General features: G+C 41.1%; 1 protein-coding gene across 2 annotated transcripts in view; it reads right to left on the bottom strand.

The window, feature by feature from the left end:
- The window catches only part of PAG1 (phosphoprotein membrane anchor with glycosphingolipid microdomains 1), a 136069-nt gene that overhangs the window by 78034 nt on the left and 44991 nt on the right, over positions 1-13044 (bottom strand). The window lies entirely within an intron of this gene.

Genomic DNA, 13044 nt, shown 5'->3' with positions numbered 1-13044 from the left:
TTTTTAAAGTATATAGACTTAATACAGTATTATTTCTTGTGTAGCATATATTTCTGTGTCGATCCGTCAGCTGTCTCTGGGTAAAGAACTGTGATGCCAACTGTATCACATGCCCAAGTTCAGTATCATCCACAGCGCCTGGAGGCACTGCTCTCATGTAAAACGAGCCCTGCCTTATTAGAGTCCTGTTAGATGCGATAAGAGGAAATAGATAAATGAGACACAGAGAGGCCCTAATTTATATAAATCACTGTCAGATGCTCTTTAAAAATGACTTAAGCTTTTTTTAAAACATCAGGTCCAAAAGTGCCACAGAAATTTCTATAGAGTGATACACTGACTTACACATTTCTCTATTGGTGTGGGATTAATTAAAAATCTAAATCTTTTGTTCAAACTTCCCACCTTCTCTGGCTTATCATACATACACAAGATTTTGGCAACCTAGGAAGAAAATAAAAATAGCTCAAGAGGCCTAATTTACAAAAAGAATTATATTCCAAAAGCTCAACTTCAAGCTTGTCATTAGGAACACTGAATGCACTGTCACATTAGAATGAGTAAATGAAAGTTATTACAGTTTTAAGACAAATAGGTCATAACAATTTTTATCAAGTTAAACAATTTTGTGGAAAGCAAAGAAACCAATGAACATTAAAACCCTATTTTGGGGGCTTCCCTGGTGGCGCAGTGGTTGAGAGTCCGCCTGCCGATGCAGCGGACACGGGTTTGTGCCGCGGTCCAGGAAGATCCCACATGCCGCGGAGCGGCCGGGCCCGTGAGCCATGGCCACTGAGCCTGCGCGTCCGGAGCCTGTGCTCCGCAACGGGAGAGGCCACAACAGTGAGAGGCCCGCGTACCGCAAAAAACCCCAAACCCCCCCCCAAAACCCTATTTATTATATTCTGAAGTTTCCTTGATCTTTAATTTTATAGAAACATTTACCAAGTTGCCACCAGCGAAGAAATACTGTTAGGTACCATTTTCCGTTATTACGTCAAATATGCATTTCCATGTTCCAAAACAGCCTGCATGTGTCATTTAAAAATTATAAAATATTGTACACTTTTATATCCTTAGTCACTTCCTCATTGTTAAAGGCAAGTAGCTTCCAAATTTTCATTGTTTAAAAAACATGCCGTTATGAATGGCTGCACAGTGACTTTTGCACATTATTCTCCATGACACAAAGTCATGATCTCATATGCTAGAAACATAGTATCAGAGAAGAGCCATTTACTTATCAAGATTGAGTTTACACTTCTTTCACTCGGCTAACTGGAGCACCTGTGAGTGACAAGGACGACATCAGAAAACTGAATGGAGATGTTGAATAATTAACGAGCATGATGCCTCAAATACGGCGCTGATTATTATTATTATTTTAACGTCAACAACCACGCACGCAGTTTCCTAAGCATCTACCACCTGCCAGGTGCTTTGCAAGCATCATTCCCATCCTTTACCACTTTTACAAAACAGGGATTATTATTCCCAGTTTAAATATGGAGAGTGGTTAACGGACTCATCCAAGGCTACAGAATCCCCATTAGAGCTACACTTCTAACAGAAGTCTTTGTTCCGCCCCAAACTGTCTAGTTCTTAGAAAAAGATCACTGGATGGGACTATCAACCTGCTAAAACCTATTCGCTAAACACTTGAAAGTGATTTTTATTTGAGGCTTTGTAGTCAGACTTTATGTGCCAGCCTCCAGCTTAGGTGGGAGGTCTGCTGAGGGCACCAGTACCACCAGCAGGTGGACCAGTGACATAGTAACAGTGGCAGCAGCAGCTATCTCCGTTGCAAGGGGTGACATGGCCAACGGGGCACTGGGACAATATTTTAGCTTGACGTCCTTAACCACTTACTTTTTTTCTCTAAGTATTTCAGCTATTTTGAAGTCTTATGTGGATGGCATTTTTTTCCAAATCATAATGTAAAATCATCCTTAATTTGGCAGTAATTGAGCTACATCATTTCTTTACATGTCTGATCAAAATACAGCTTGGAAAGTCTACAGACAATTAAAATTTTAGGAAGCATTTAGAGAAGCTTATTAATGTATTCCATAGTCATTAACCAAAGAAAAATATTAATCTTTAAGATCCCTGTTGAGCATGGGGAACTATTATTCTTGGGATTATTTTGTATAAACAAGCCCAAATCCTTATGCTACACAAAGGCTAATGTCTTTGCTCAGAGGATCTGAATTAATTTATGACCTCTGCTTTTGGCTTAAATGCTATAAACATCTCTGTTGACCTTGAAAACAAAGGCTGCTCCTGCATAATTTTTCAAAGAGAGAAACTTAAATTAAAGTACTATGAAAATATTTACTGGATAAAACAAATGCCAAGATCAAAAATGCTAAGACACTGAGTGGATATTTATTATCCCCACTAATCCTTTTGTATTTCAAAGTTTATTTATTTTTACTCTGTTTTTCATCAGTTATTATAGCATAATTTTAAATTCGTAAAAGATGATGCAGAGTTAATAATATCATGAGCTTTACAATAGTATTCAAGTAATACTGAAAAAGATGGAAATCCATTTGTTATCTGAACATGTTCTTTGGCTGAACCAGCAGAAATGATAATCTAATGTTGGAGATTTAGCACCTCGTGCCCTGGCCAATGAGGTCCTGCATACAGAACAGAGATTTAATTTTAAAACATCGATGATGAATAGTTTTAAAACGACGACTCAATAAATCAAATAGTCACGCTCTTTCAGTGTATTTTAATAAAAAAAGCACAAATTTTATAGTATTCTGACTTCCTAGCATTCCTAAATTCTTACTTGTGAGGCAGTATCTGAAGTTAAGACATGGACCAATGTCTCCATGGCTTATTTGATGAAGACATACTAATAGCTATTTCTCATTGAATATACTTTATGGCAACTTCTAAGGGACTGTTAAAAGGAATTTCTGATCGGATGCAGTTGGGGCTTGAGAATACAAGAAATGATAAAGTACTAGTTACTTAAAAGCCTACCTAGATCACTGTCTTCAAGGCGCTCATGTATTTTTGGATGGTTGATGGACGGGCCTTGGTGATAGATCAGGCATGAGAAATATAAAGGAGGGAAGCACCTTGGGCATATGGTGGTGCCACTAACTGGGATAGGAAACTAGAAGGAGGAATTGATGAGGGTGGAAAATAAACACAGTAAGAATTTAGTTTGGTAAATGTCAATTTTAAGGTGGATGTGGGGCATGGAGGTAAGGAAATCTGGTGGGCAGTTACACTTAGGAATTAAGATCTTTGAGAGGGCTTCCCTGGTGGCGCAGTGGTTGAGAGTCCGCCTGCTGATGCAGGGGACGTGGGTTCGTGCCCCGGTCCGGGAGGATCCCAAATGCCGTGGAGTGGCTGGGCCCGTGAGCCATGGCCGCTGAGCCTGTGCGTCCGGAGCACAAAGAAAAGCTCTTTCAGGGGCCTCCCTGGTGGCGCAGTGGTTGAGAGTCCGCCTGCCAATGCAGGGGATACGGGTTCGTGCCCCGGTCTGGGAGGATCCCATATGCCGCGGAGTGGCTGGGCCTGTGAGCCATGGCCGCTGGGCCTGCGCATCCGGAGCCTGTGCTCCGCAACGGGAGAGGCCACAACAGTGAGAGGCCCGCATACCGCAAAAAGAAAAAAAAAAAAAAAAAAAAAAAAAGAAAAGCTCTTTCAGAAAGGCTGAAAGTAGTGAGCAAGATCCGGATACGCAAACATTTTCTGTAATGGGCCAGAGAATAAATATTTTAGGCTTTTCAGGCCTGACGATCTATCCCAGCTACTCACTTCTGCCATTGCAGCAGAAAAGCAGCCACAAGATAGCATAGAATGAGTGTGACTATGTTCCAATAAAACTATTCATAAAAACAGGTGCCAGAATGTATTTGACTGCAGGTCATAGTTTGCCAAGCCCTGAGTTTGACGACAAATAAAGTCCTCGGAATGGATGAGCTCACCCAGGAAGAACATATGTAAGGCAAAGTAGTATGACATGAAATTTGAAAACATGGAACTCTGAAAAAAATAGAAATTCAGAATTCCATGGACTTTATCTGCAAATTAATCTGTAGAGTTAACTCTATTTAATAAGTCAAAGGACACAGCAGTATCAGAATGTTTTTCTTACAGGTTTATTTTTTATTTTTTTAGGTAAATCACAGCAAGTTGATGGCAAAATTAAAGTAAGAATTGAGAATTCCCACTATTCCATTCATAGGCTATAATCCATCTCTTATAAATGAACATTCTTTTAGCATCTCTTGGGAGAGAAACCTATTCTTTCCAGAACAAAATAAATTTCTCTCAAGGATTAGATTTTGAGAGACTCTATAGCATTACAAAAGGCTTTTGCTATACCCTCCTGCTAATTTAATTTTCTGCCTTTTTCCTTGTTGATAGCCAGAACCAATTTGGAATACCTTTTTCATATTATTGAAAATCAGTGGGCAGTAATGTCATTAATGCTTTCAGGCCACTAATGTACAAGAGGTTATTACTTCAAAGTATAAAAGACGGTCGAAAATGAGTTGACCTTCCTAAATTAGGAAGTAAGTAGCAAAGGCCTGGAATTCAAAAGCTGTTTTCTGTTTCCCTGAAACTGTCCAATAAACTTATCTTTGATGACCACAGAACCAACATTTCTTTGGTAAACTTGACATGAGGGCCCATAAAATTGTATTCAGGCTCTACAGCAGCTTCTCTGCTCCCTGAAAGAATGGTATGATTCATACCCATTTCAATTTATATCTGTTTTGCATAAATGGAGCAGACTTGTAGAAGAGACTGATTCATTATCATGTAAAATATAGCCATTAGTAGAAAATCTAGTAACCATATTCCCAGACACAACAAGATCAGACTCTCAGGCCTCTGGGCTGAAGCTGGGAAATGAGAGGTGCAGTGTTTCTGAAAAAAGAAAGTCTTCCTTCTGAAAGAGGTATTCACAGTGGTACATTAAAGGAATTTTATAGCTCCTTAAAAAACGGAAGCCACAACAGGCCATTCCTTGAGTCTACCATCAAAGCAGAACATTCTAGCCACTTGACCCTTAGTCTTAATACCAGTGTACAGGTAAGTCTTAAAACTTGTATCTGTTTCTCTTTCAGAATCTTTTTTTTTTACATTTACCAATTTATTAAAAGATATGTTAAAGGATATGATAAAGGATACATATTAACAGCCAGATGAAAAGATATGTTAGGTGAGGTCTTTGAGAATCCTGCACCCAGGAGCTTTTCAGCTCAACCTGGAAGCTCCCTGTCCCCTCCACCATTGAGATTTTTTACTTAATTGGAGTATAGTTTATTTACAGTGTTGTGTTAGGTTCATGTGTACAGCAAAGTAGCAAAGTGATTCAGTTATACATATATATCTATTCTTTTTCAGATTCTTTTCTGCTATAGGTTATTATGAGATACTGAATATAGTTCCCTGTGCTATACAGTAAGTCCTTGCTGTTTATCTATTTTATATATAGCTACCTTGTGGCTGGAAAATTTGGGAGGAGCCACTTGCCTCAAATGCCTATCACGGTAACAGTTGATGCGTTATCGTCGTGCCTGCCAATCGGGTGCCACCACCAGGAAGGAACCGCTGGTTAATGACAGAAATGCAGTGTAAAGTGCCATGGATCCCATAGCAAGGGGAGGAGACAGGAGGGCCTGATTCCAGGCAGTGATGATGAAATGGCCTCAGAGATGGGAAGAGGGGAAGATCCACGGAAGAAAGCAGGCGAGTGGGAAGAACCTTTGAGTGCTTTTTCAAGGCTGGGCACTGCCCTAGGCACTGAGGATACAAGGTGAATGAAACAGATGAAGTCTCAGCTGACCTCCCTGTAGGTGAAGACTGATGGAAGACCAATTCACACTAGGGTACCAGACAGGGAAAGTAAATTAAAAAGGTAAAGGAGAAAGGAGTAACAGAGTGCTGTGAGGGATTCCTGAGCCATGGCTGCCTGAGGAGGCCCTTTTTGAGGAGGGAACACTTAAGTTCAGGTGGGAATGACAAGAAGGAACCATTCTCTATCCTTTCAACCTATAAAAACTGTCTTTGATGGGAAAAGGGTGTTAGACGGCCAATCGGAGAGCCGTGATCCAGTCTCATAATTCAGGGGTTTTCACCACTTTTCTATGTGTGTTTGAGGCACATTTTTAAATATAAGAATATTTATTAGATTATATAAAGGGATAATAAAACAAAGCAATTCGAAATCAGTCAGCAGTAATTCAATTCTGTCGCTCACAACAGTTCAGCTAACAGCGCCTCAGGTGACTATAAAAGCACGCCTCGGCCTTCCCTGGTGGCGCAGTGATTGAGGGTCTGCCTGCTGATGCAGGGGGACATGGGTTCGTGCCCCGGTCTGGGAAGATCCCACATGCCGCAGAGCAGCTGGGCCCGTGAGCCATGGCTGCTGTGCCTGCGTGTCCAGAGCCTGTGCTCTGCAACGGGAGAGGCCACAACAGTGAGAGGCCCGCGTACCGCAAAAAAAAAAAACAAAAACAAAAACATAAACAACAAAAACAAAAAACAAACAAAGAAAAGCACGCCTCATCCCATGGTCACCAGTTTGCTGCGATTCTGAGTTGTTATTTGCAGTCCACACCACACTCTTATACACCTGGGAGGCAAACTTGTCTCCAGGTAAGTAAACAGAAGATCTTTCTTTAGCAGACACTCGAGAATGCACTCAACTAAAAAGTAAACTTCCCTTGTCCTCTGCAAATGTACCTGTATTGCCTAACAATACCTGTAACTGTATATACACATTTTGTAAACTACATGTATTCAAATGTGGAAAAATAAATTTTAGACACTAATATTGGACAGCACACCTTTGTGCTTTGGGGCATTTGCCGGGCAATGGCAGATGACCATGGTCATGAAATGGCAAACCTTGGTTTGCCACTTCTGAGTTTCTACATTTTCTGGCTGTCCCATAGGAAATAGTACTCATTTTCACAGAATCCTCAACTTGTTGGTTCTTCCCCTACATGATGTTATAGGAAAAGTCTTATTTATTTTTCCCCACCATTTTGTGATTCTTCATAGTTAAAACCATCAGAGACAGCCATCAGAATAGCTTGCCCCAAGCCTGCAGAGATGAGTGAGGTACACCCAGAGAACGAAGGGCCCCAACACAATCCAGTGACAGCAAAATTAGGAGAAACTATGGTTGATCTCAGAAGTTCACCATTCAAAATTATCAAGTGGTAACTATTTGGATGTAGGGCTGTCTAGTTGTGACACAAGTCACTCCACTGATGACCAGGGTTGATTTGGTGAGCCAAGGGGGGCCTCTAAAGGAACCAAACGCAAGGTCAAGGAACATTCTCCTTTCCTAATCAGCTCCCTAGAGCAGTGCATAAGTAAATCATTTAAAAAGATAGAACAAAAAGGTAGTTTTAAAGAATATAAAGCCAAGCATATGGGAGGAATGTTAAGAAGACTTTGAAAGATGCAGCTAAAGCTGTTTAGGAAACATAACAGATAACCTTAATATAATGGTTAGATTCCAAACAGTCAAGTCCCCTTCAGGCAGCTCCTCTGGTGTGCCTCGCACGCCAGGCAACTCAGGTTTCTGCTGAAGCCGAAATCTCAGCCCACAGCTCCAATAAGCCGCACTCAGAAACTTCTCATTTTTGCCAAGTAAGACATCCATTCATGAAAGGAACAGCAGTGTTCCTGGGGCTTAATGGGAAACCCCTGAAACACTGACATGCCACCAGGTTGCTGCAATGTCTGCAGCTGTGAGGAAAAGGGAGGCAAGTGCGACCAGCAGTGAACAGCTGACTCAGGGAACTGTGCTTATCCTTCCCTTCTAGTTCCTAGAGCTCTCCTCTGACCAGGCTCTCATCGCTGCTGCCCCGAGAGGGGAAACAGCTGCGACCCACAGGGGCAGTATCGTAGTGTCTCCTCCCAAACCTCTGGTGAGGGACTGGGGTCCCCAGGGAGCCACAGGCCTGGCCGGAGCCCCCAGCTGCTCTCTGTAGCAGGTGCTGGAGACCCCAGACGCTAAACTCAAGGTGTGTCCTCGATGGCTCCCAAGTTTCTAAGGAAATTGTGGCTTCTGGGAGCTGAGCTAATCATCTGAAATCGTTTCTTTTCACAGAAAATCGTGGACCTTTAAAACTGGAAGAGGGACTTCCCTGGTGGCACAGTGGTTAAGATCTTGTGCTCCCAGTGCAGGGGGCCCGGGTTCGATTTCTGGTCAGGGAACTAGATCCCACATGCATGCCGCAACTAAGAGTTCGTGGGCCATGGCTGAGGAGCCCGAGTGCCGCAACTAAGGAGCCCACCTGCCGCAACTAAGACCTGGTGCAACCAAACAAATAAATAAATATTAAAAAAAAAAAACTGGAGACAACAGTGAGAGGCCCGCATACCGCAAAAAAAAAAAAAAAAAAAAAAAACTGGAGAAAACTTTGTTCTTCATGAAGAAATAATCCTCACTTCATCTGCCCCCTTTTTTGCTCTTTCATTTCCTCCCTCCCTCTTTTTTTTATATCAACTAGTTACTCTCAAAAGGAAAAAATAAGAGTCCTGATATACAGAAAACTATGGAAGTCAGATGAATGCCCACCAGTTTCACACACCCTCACTCACCTTTATTTAAATTAAAACATCAAAATGATATAAACAAAAACAGGAGTTTTTGTGAGTTCAGGAACTCACCTTGGGTCACACAGAAGCCAGGAGTAAACAATGAAACTAGTGTCTAGATCATTTGACTCCCCAACCAAATTCTACCTTGCTAAGATCATATAGCTAATAGAAAACTGATATTTAAAATTCCAGATGGTGACATTCTAGCCATTAGATGCATTTTTAACCATCAGAAAAATCAGTTATGGTTGGGGAAACTACCTGAGACATATTTTCTTTAAGTTAAAAAATTCTAATAGTAATTTTCATATGTTAAAAACTTTTAAAAGAAAGTTTATATGTCCACACACATATATGGACAAAAAGTGAATACTTTTAGAATGTATATATTCCTCACCATGAGGCAAAATTACAGTGTTATGATCAACAGGGCCAGCATAGTTTTTGAGAGTAAGTTGACAGATTCGGTGTCAAGAAGGGATCACTGCTGAAGCTTGGTTCTATCCAGTCTGATGCTATACAATTGACCCTTGAACAACGTGGGCCAGGGCTACCAACCCTCCATGCAGTCGAAAATCTGTGTATAATTTATAGTGGGCCCTCGGTAACCACAGTTGCTCTGTACCCACAGTTTTGCTTCCATGGATCCAACCAACCACGGATCACTTAGTACTATACATAGAATTTACTATTGGAAAAAAACCTTGTATGAGTGAAACTGCACAGTTCAAACCTGTGTTATTCAACGGTCAACTGTACTTCATTTAGGTCCATTTGAAAGGTGGCCTAGGAAACAGAGGAATGAAACTTAACTACAGGCTGAAATTCTCCCTTTACATTTGGAAGCACAGCAAATGCACTGTCTCAAGCTTATGAAGTAACCCTCTAGCATCATTGATTTTTGAGTCTTACAAAAGCTCTTCGTATTATGCCTGCATCACAGATTTACACTGCCATAACTCCTGTCAGACATCATCTTGGCTTTATGAATAAATAAAACTATGCTCTCGGGAAACATTGATTTAAGAGGAAAAATCAATACCCATCTAGCATGTGATAGACCTGAGCTTTAAGGCTACTTATTCCCCCAAGTACAATGTAATACTAAATGTAAAACCATACTTTTTGCTTCCTAAGTAAAAGGTGGGTGAAGGTGTATGAAATTGGCAGGCAAATATTTGCCTTCCACAGCCCTCAGTATATCAGGATTCCCCTTTCCCTTACAAAGTAGTTAGCTGATACTTCCAAAAGAAAAGAGGAAGGGAAAGAGAAAAAAAGAGATGGACCAACCAATGATGGCAAAATCTTGGTAAGCTGTGAATTTACGTAGTGAGTATATGAGAACTCACTGTATTATTCATTCTCTCGTGTATGCAAAATTTTTCATAATAAGAATTTGAAAAGTATGTACGATTGCTTGGAGGAAACTCTAACTTGGAGGCTAATATCAACCAAGAAGCTGACAATGGTTCTTTTGGGGTAATGGCCTCATAGGGAAGGTTTTTTCTTCCTTGGGAATAGGGAAGCTTTTTTTCTTCCTTGGGAGTTGTGTATTTTCCAGCGTACTGTAGTGAATATGTATAATGCTTTTATAATTCAGAAAGTACACACAGTAAATGCAAGGCAGGAGAGCAAAAAAGAAAAATAAAGGATTCATTAGGTTGATTGCAAAGTATTTTGTTGACTACTGGCTTAGAGATAGCTAAGATATACACCGTTACACATATTTATAGCAACTCTTTCTTACTGCTCTTGGACATTTTTTCAGGGCACAGGCAGACTGCTATTAAAATTGACTTAAAAAATAAAGCGAACAGCGTACGCGGAAATTAACCTCATCTTTGCGAGCCAAAGTTCATATGAGAGACAAAGTCATCATTTCCTCAGTTCTGCAATCACCTTACAACCTAAGTCTGTTTTCACAGTGGAGACAGCTGTTAAAAGTTCTGACAGGCCTGCGGTAACCCTTGATGTCAAAGCCACTCCAGAGAGCCAAGGCTTTTGCTTTCTTGCTCAGAATTGGCTGGAATTAAAAACGAATCCCATTATGTTTCCCTAGCTCTTCAAAATGCAGTTCATTGCTAATTGTGTTAACTGTGGCCTTGCTGCTTTGGATTAGGGCTCCTGTCCCAGCAGACGGTTATGGATGCTGTTCTCATTGCTTGTCTTTCTGATAAGTGGAAAGAAGAACTCTGGAAATCTGAATCACCCTCCCAAGACACGGGCACATGAGAAGCCTGAAAATGGGTTGGGGTCATTTAAATTTTGAATCCCCAATTCAAACGTCAAACAAGTAACTACTATCATCACCCAAATTGATGAGGATATTGACTAAATCTACTTCCTAGGTGGAAATGATACACAGTTATAAGTTCCAAAAATATGTAGCCACCATTTTAGTACTGACAGCAGTAGAAGAGGGAAAGGGGCTGTAAATTGGTTTTGGCAGCTCTTCCTTAATGCATAGATACTAAAAGCAAAATAGAAAAGCAAAACATTATTGTTGAGAAAAATGCTTGTACTTAGGGAATAAGCACACCATGAGATTACTTTTTACAAATACCATCTTCCTTTTTATTACAGTGTCAGAGATCCACTCACTTAAAGAAATTAGAGCATCCACTGTGTGTTACTATGTGCAAGGCATCTATTAGATGTTGTGGATATAAAAATAGTAAGATCTGAATCTTACCCTCAAGCTTAGTGTCCATAGGAGGGAGGGTCAGATGTATAAGTGGAAAGTTAAATGTAGCATGATCAGAGATACAACTGAAGAACCGTGGGAGCCCAGTACACATGGGGGAATCAGAGAGGGTTTCTCAGAGGAGATGGAAATTGAGGTGACCTTGAAGGACGTACTGGAATATATCAAGAAAAATTGAGCAAGGGCATTCTCGGAAGTCAGAACAGCACGTGCAAAGGCGTGGGTGCCTGAAAAAACACGACGTGTTAGAACATCCCAAGAAATTCAGTCCTAATGAAGCATAAATGGCGAAGCAGGGGAAGGTAGGCAGTGCGCTGGAGGGGCGCACAGGGCTGATCGTGGAGGTCCACAGCAAAGTGTTTGGGTCTATTCTCAAGGTTACAAGGGCCCATAGAAGTCACTGAGTGGGAAATCACATTATCAACTGGGGAGCAGGGTACCTAGAGTGGAGACAGTCTGTTGGAAGAGAGCTATACTAGTTACCTCCAGCAACAGACTGGCACAGAGCTGATGAGGACCAGAACTAAGGTAGTGACATGGGAGACAGAGGAGAGGAAGATGGGAAAGATATTTACAATTAACATCTGTGACAGCTGGCAATTAATATTTGACCTCACCAAGCGCCAGTCACTGTTTGGGGGAATTTCCTACGTTATCTTAAATCCAGAATCCAGTGTGAACTGAATGCAAAGGGTGAAGCAATGTCAGGATGGAGATTTCTGGCTTGAGTTACGATGTCAACAGTGGATGTCTTTAATTAAAATATTGATTTCAGGAGAAGGAATCAGTTGTGAGTAGAAGACAAGAGGGGGGGTGGGGAAGAAAGTTTCACTGAAAACAGATTAATTTTGAGAGCTGCTTGGAGTATACAGATGAAGATAACTGAATGCTGGGGTCAGGGATTTGGCAGAGAGCAGACTGCAAATCCCAGGTGGCATTTCTTTTTAAAGGCAGAAAAAGATCTTCATAGTAAGATTGAAGCAATCTGCCACATACAAAAACAGCACATAATGCAATGCTTTCTAGAAACTTGAGAAGACTGTGTGATTCCACTACGGAAACATCTGAGCCCTATTCTGAATTACTGGGTTGGCCCAAAAGTTCGTTCGGGTTTTCCCATAATTTTCCGGAAGATGGTACGGGAAACCCGAACAAAATTTTGGGCCAAGCCAATATATAGATTCTTGAGTTAAATCTTAATGCCCCTTAACTAGAAAATGCTCTATATTTCAGGCCCACAAATAAAATGTGTAAGGCGAGCAGCTCTCGTGGAAATGGAAGTCCATTCGAGAAAACAATGCTTAATCCCTGAGATTTGACAATGTTTAATCCCTGAGATTCGACAAGAATCGAGATTCTTGTCAAATGATGGGAGATCAGAGGAAGGCATTTTTGGAGCGTGGATAATCAAAGCCCTTAATGCACTGGCTCTTAAGTTGAAGTTAACTAACAAAAAGCAGGCTGTTTTCTAGGATCTGTGGTTATATTTAGAGAGACCTCTGAGGGGAACCCAAATGACCCTGAAATAGCTCCTTACTCTCCTAAGAGGAAAGGCTTTCTCTGGTAAGAGAAAGAACTTCTCAAGTTAAAGGAAAGATTTGATTGAAAGACAGTGGCCTATTTTACAAGATGCCTTCTGTGAAGAGATTAGGGACATTCAGGCCAGATGTACTCCTTCCTTTCCGGCCCATAAGAGAAACTGGATAATGATGTATAAGGGATAGGGGTCAGTCAGGTCA

Source organism: Mesoplodon mirus (assembly GCF_964341445.2).
Source record: "Mesoplodon mirus genome assembly, chromosome: 16".
Classification (NCBI taxonomy): Eukaryota; Metazoa; Chordata; class Mammalia; order Artiodactyla; family Ziphiidae; genus Mesoplodon; species Mesoplodon mirus.
This window is presented reverse-complemented; position numbering and strand designations above follow the sequence as displayed.